The 6,548-nt window shown below is 31.8% G+C and overlaps 1 long non-coding RNA gene across 1 annotated transcript; it reads right to left on the reverse strand.

Moving 5' to 3' along the window:
* Window positions 1-1,069: 1,069 nt before the first annotated feature.
* Window positions 1,070-2,576, reverse strand: LOC131927901 (uncharacterized). The gene is made up of 4 exons (XR_009383711.1): window positions 2,493-2,576; window positions 1,722-1,834; window positions 1,377-1,434; window positions 1,070-1,138 (listed from the first exon to the last, which is right to left on the reverse strand). It is a non-coding gene; the product is annotated as an uncharacterized LOC131927901 (long non-coding RNA).
* Between the last annotated feature and the right edge of the window lie 3,972 nt (window positions 2,577-6,548).

A 6,548-nucleotide genomic window follows, 5' to 3' on the forward strand; every position in this document is an offset into this window, starting at 1 on the left:
TTCATAAATAAAGAAAGTGATACAAATCTATAAAGAACACTTTTCAAAAGAATTTGTATAAAAGTAATTATTATAAAATAGGAATATAGTATTGCATAGATAAAAATAAAATACTTGACACAAACAATATGAGGAATGTTTTTTATCAGAGAAGGGAAAAATATATGATGTAGTTTGAAAATAATAATGTACAGAATGTAGCTTTTGCAGATTAAAATGAAAATTCTCATGCCTATATAATTTATTGAGTAAATGAAGCAAGGCCCAAAACACTAGGCTAAATAATATGCATGGGACAGGCATTGAAAACTACAAATTGCATATAGTGAAGGTTACCCTATTTTATTGGCTATATCCACCACAGTAAAGATTTATGGCTTTATTACCTGCTTGTAAAATTGTTAAGGAAAAAGTGAAGTATTGTTAACTTTTTTTGGCAGGCCAACTACGGGCTGTGTTCTGGGAACATGTCATCTGTAAGGGGCATTGTTCTCGGCACATGTTGTCATTTTTTGTGTTCTCGGCACATGTTGCCATTTTGTGTGTTCTGGGAACATGTTGCCATTTTGTGTGTTCTGGGCACATAATGACATTTTGTGTGTTCTGGGAACATGTTGTCATTTTGTGTGTTCTGGGCACATAATGCCATTTTGTGTGTTCTGGGAACATGTTGCCATTTTGTGAGTTCATGGAACATGTTGACATTATTTGGCTGTGTTCTGGGAACATGTTGCCATTTTGTGTGTTCTGGGAACATGTTGCCATTTTGTGTGTTCTGGGAACATGTTGACATTATGTGGCTGTGTTCTGGGAACATGTTTGTTTCATTTTTAAATATTATAATAAAACATTTTTAGAAATTCTATATTAGGAATTGTGTATATATATAAATTTATATATTTAATAAGACAATTTGATGAATTATAATAAAGAGCAAAAATGATTCAAATAAGTTTAGAAGTATTTGGCTTGATGTCCCAACAGTGAACTGTATTCCGGGCTTGTTTCACTAGTGATAACCCATCTTTTTTTTGTGCCACCCTTCCAATCAAATATCCAGCCTTTTCTTGGCCTGTATCATAATACTGGTCATAGACTTGCTTGATTTGTGTATCACAATATGATTTTGAATGTTCTTCTGTAAATGAAATAAAGACAAAATATTTTGATATATTCTTTTGTGGAACTAGCAAGAGAAATACATTACAAATTTATATTACTATCTCTACTATTTCTTTACTATAACTAATTACTTTGAAAAGATAAAGCACTGAACATGATGAATAACAAGAAACAAACATTATCAGCAAAGATTATAGATTTAAAATTGTGTTCATTCATATTGAAGATTAATGAAGTAGACTATCAATATTTACCCTCTTGATGGCTGATACTTTGATTTGATGTCTTTACTTTAAGCTTACACATCAGTCTCTGTGTGGTAAAATATGAAATAATATGCTTCAATAAAACTGTTTCAGTATATTAATTACATTAGATAAGTACATAGTTTTGAGCTCTATAACAATATGTGTTTCAATTATCATTCAAATATAATACCCTCTATGTTGTACAACTCACTGATTTATTAGAATTTAAGAAAAGAAAATAATTAATAAAATATTTTGGATTAAAATCCATTATATTTATTATAACATATAATGCTATCTCTTGCTATAATAATTACTTTAAAAAATGGGTTATGCCTATAGTACAGTTACCTGAGGATGAAACTAGGCACAGTGTATAGTCCACGGAGACTGATTAATATCCCTTGTAATTGAACATCAGTTGTAGTTATGAAATCTGGATGGCCAAACACACACTCATAGTCCTGAAAAGCAATTTACATATAGATTAGCAAGAATATCTCACAAATTATTAAATTAAAGCAAACCCCTATTTAGTGCTATCTATCAAAGTAGTAGCATTTTTGTTAAGTTGTAGACACAATACAAAGTAATGTTTGTTCTGTGATTTACATACTTTTATAAAATAGCAATCAAATTATATATATATATATATATATATATATATATATATATATATATATATATATATATATATATATATATATTATATATATATATATATATATATATATATATATATATATATATATATATATATATATATATATATATATATATATATATATATATATTCATTGTAAATTTTAGTTATGTCTTGCTATTAAATTTATTTACTCGACTGATCTAAACTCACTTTATTTAAACATAATATAGTGGATAAGTATAGTGATTTTATTATTCAGCAATAAATAGCAGGCCCAAAATTTTTTAAATATTAACGTTTGCTAATGAACACATTAAATTCTATGTATTTCCATTTCTATGTCTTTCCCAACTTGATGCATATTACTAACCAAGCATTAAACTATAATCCTTAACCTGACTATAATTACCATTTATTGGACAACCTGAACCTTTGCGATACCATGTTATAATATATTATTTTAAAAAAGAGCTTACCACTAATTACTAAAATCAATTGTTTTTAGTATTAACTGAGCCGCATACTATCTGCTGCTATTGTCATCACCAGAAATCCAGTATTTTGACAAAGATTAGTCTCTTAGTTCCCTACAACCTCTTTCCTCTCGAGTGCGGAAAACACTGAAATCATTAATCATTATTTCATTATGCCTAATAGTTTAAAGGTAGTATTAAAGTAGTACTAAATAGTACGAGTCTTAGTTACTATAGGTCTAATGATAATTATTATTGTGTAAGCTTACATGCTTTAAGTTTTATGCACAATATTGGTATATAATATATAGTCTATAGTATATAGGCCTATAAACCTAAATATAACAGCAGCTTGAATAATGCTCATTAGCATGCATTCACTATAAACTATAAAGATAAACAAATATTTCAATTTAATTTAATTATAACTAATAATAGTAAATAGGCTTTTTTCTTGTGGTAACAAATTTAAAGTATAGGGGAGTACAGTTATAGTATAGGCCTACTAGATTCTATATTTAAGTATGTGGGCTTTTCATTCCAATGCACCACAATAGATACCACACATGATCAAGCTGGACCTCTGATCTAAAGATTTAATAATTGGGCCTAACAAACAGTGAAACTACAATAAAAATCATGTAAATTACTAATTTAACCTTCTTACCTCCGCTTCTCTAGATTCCTATTCTATTTCCTTCAAAGTCAAACTTTCTTTTTTTGCAGCCGTATGATTAGATTCTAGACTATAGTCTAATAAACATGAAATAACTACTAACCAGAACACTAGATCTAAATTTCTATATTCTGTGCAATATGTATTAAACCTATAGGCCTAATATTTATTTTAAATTCCTATGCGATGTGTCGTGAACTGTAGGTTTCATGTTTTTTTTTAATGGCGGAAATCAGTTTTAAATTTCGTTTCCTTCCTTTTGTTATTCTATTTATAGATTCAAAATGGTTAGAGTCGGAGCAATTATCATTGAGTTAGTCAGCTGATCCACACAGGAAGTGCTGGTATATCTATTACTTACTCAGTGATCAGATCATTGACAGAAACAGAGATAGCCATTCGCATGGGGTGGATTTGAACTGGAGACTCTCTCTCTCTCTCTCTCTCTCTCTTTCTCTCTCTCTCTCTCTCTGTGTGTGTGTGTGTGTGTGTGGGTGTGTATGTGTGTGTGTGGGTGGGTGGGTGTGTGTATGTGTGTGTGTGTGTGTGTGTTTGTGTGTGTGTGTGTGTGTGTGTGTGTGTGTGTGTTTTATTTTTTTAAGGTGGACACATAATTATTCACGCAATATCATATTTTAAGAAAAGGTCGGCCATCTTTTCTACGTCACCCTAATGGGTACCTGACTAATAGTTTTTCAATATTGTCTGTACGTGTGTCAATCTGTGTGTCTGTAAGTGAACTCAAATGCTTTAATACTGTTTCAGTTAGGTGGACGAAATATTAAATTAAAACTATATCCAATTTGTACTTTTCACTCATATTTTGGGCGATTTCCGATAACCGGGAGAGGTACTTAATATTCTTTCGGTTATTCAAAAGCCGATAGCTTAATTAAGTACCGTTTTAATATGTGGGACACTATTTCATACGCAGGTTTTTTTCAACTTTTGAACACATTTTCGGTAACCGGAAATGACACTTTATTTTTGGTGAAACAAAAAAACTTGCATCAGTTAGGTAGACGAAATTTCGTATATTATATTTTATATTATACTTAGATCACTTTCATACTTTGAGTGACTTCCGATTTAAGGTAATGTTTCATTACTCGGTTTCCGGTTTCTAATATAGGTGACCGAAAATTATGATATCTTATAAGCTGGTTTAGGGGTCGGCGTGGTCGAGTCGGTAAAGCTCATGGTTGCTAAACCGAAAAGTCTCGAGTTCGAACTCTCGGGCAGATGAGGCTCGTTAGCTGGGGACAGCCACTTTTCTAGGAGAGACAACTCCAAAATTAAACAACTGCTGCCTTGTAGTTTGTTCTTGGTTGGACAAAGGCTATGGAAGCAAATCCAAAAAGAAAAGCAGGCTGAAATCGGAGTCAATGGCCTCAATGGCGCATAACCAGTTGACACGTAACGCTTGTGTTGGAGGCGTGGTCGAGTCGGCAAAAAGTTCATGGTTGATACATTCGAACAAAGTCTCGAGTTCAAACCCACTGGCAGATAAATCTCGATCCCCTTCAACACTAATAATTAAGAACGAAGAAGAAGAAGATAAGCTGGTTTCTTTAAAATTCTGAGTTATTTCTGGTAAACTGATGTGGTATTTTCTTCTTCGTCCTAGCGAACTCAATAACTATTTTATAAAATATTTTTCTCAAACATGTATAACATTAAAATATATAGGCCTAAAGTTCACGTGTAACGGGTACCGACGGCTAGTATATACTAAAAAGACCACAAAAAATAAAACATATATTAATCGTTAGTATTCAAATTACGGTTAAGGTTTGGGTTAATAATGGACGCCAGCGAGAAAAGTCTCAAAGGTATTTGAGAGGTGTATAAATTCATTTAAAAATCTTGCACGGCGTAGTTACAATTAATATGGTTATAAAATCCTGTCTGTCTGGTTTTTTTCGGACTTTACTAAAGATTGGATGTATTTGATATTTTTAATATTTTCGGTAACTAAATAAAAATTTAAAAAAAGCAAAAACGATTTGGTTTTCACGTGTAATGGCGACATAAACAATGGCCGCCATAAATTTTATTGTACACATTGTAAGCTAAAAATAGAAAAAATAGGTCATGGTGTTTAAATGTGCATAGTTATTTAAAAACTTGATCTGCAAAGTTTTGTAAACAAAATAACTATAAAGTGGGGCTGTCAGAAATCGATCACGGAGTCCCTTTACAGCCAATCAATGTTTGTCTTACGAAAGTGAAACATCGGGTTATAACTTAGGCTTGATGAAAATAAATAGAAATGTAGCCTTAAACTCAACAAGTTCTCTGGATCTGCAACTTGTATAGCATTGATTCTAAAAATATTACATTTCTGAATTAATTTTAGGCTTAAGTTTTTAATAAAATTTTATCTTTTATTAGTTTTATGGTCCTAAATCTAAAAAAGCACATTTTTATTCCATGTCAACAACATTACGGAAAGAATCTCGTCAACTCGCTGGTGTCCATTGTTTCATTTCAGGTTTATTTTCCTGTTAAGGTTAAAATGCCGGTTCCGAAAAAAATTCGTACCGGTTAAAGTATCCGTATCCGTCTCAATTTTTTTCAATTAAAATTTCGTATTTTGTTAAATTTCCGTTTCTGCCTAAATTTCCATATTCATCCGGTAAAAATTTCCGGATCCGGTAAAAATACCCATTCTGGATAAAAATCCATTTTAAATTAAATTTTGTTTCTGGTCAATTAACTGCAGTTTCAGCCTGAATTTCCGCATCCGTCTAAATTGCCGGATATGGTCAAAAGGCCGATTCTTGACGAAAATCCGTTTCCAATTGCAATTTTCGTTTCCGGTTAAATTTGAGGTTGAGGTAGTTAATTTGGTTTTGTGGTTTTGGTTTCGGTTTATCAACAAAGTGCCTTCAACTTGCTATTTATCTAGTATAAATAAATAAATAAATAAATAAATATATATATATATATATATATATATATATATATATATATATATATATATATATTTATATATATATATATATTTATATATACCAGCCGACCCGCTGCGTATCATACGCCGCTATTTAGTTGTTGTTTTTTTCTACTTTTCAGTAATTTATAATTTGTGAATTCGACAGTACCAATGCTGCCACTGAAAATATTTGCTTAAAAACACTAAACCCCCATCCCCCCCCCCCCCCCCCACCACGTGAAAGCAGCCTCCTCTTACTTACCTCCTCTAAGTTTAAAATCGTTTCAAACTAAATTATCTGCCCCTAATAGCCGTCACCAAACCCGTCTCTATAATTGTAAAATGTAAACAGCGTGAACCACAGCTCACCAGATCATGTGAGGGGGTGAGGGTGGGGGGGGGGGTGTTAGCGATAGAGAGGAAGAGAGGGGACTGTAAGGCGCGC

The sequence above is a fragment of the Physella acuta genome, unplaced genomic scaffold, assembly GCF_028476545.2.
Source record: "Physella acuta isolate Inbredline_101_S28 unplaced genomic scaffold, ASM2847654v3 ptg001445l, whole genome shotgun sequence".
In the NCBI taxonomy this organism is placed as follows: domain Eukaryota; kingdom Metazoa; phylum Mollusca; class Gastropoda; family Physidae; genus Physella; species Physella acuta.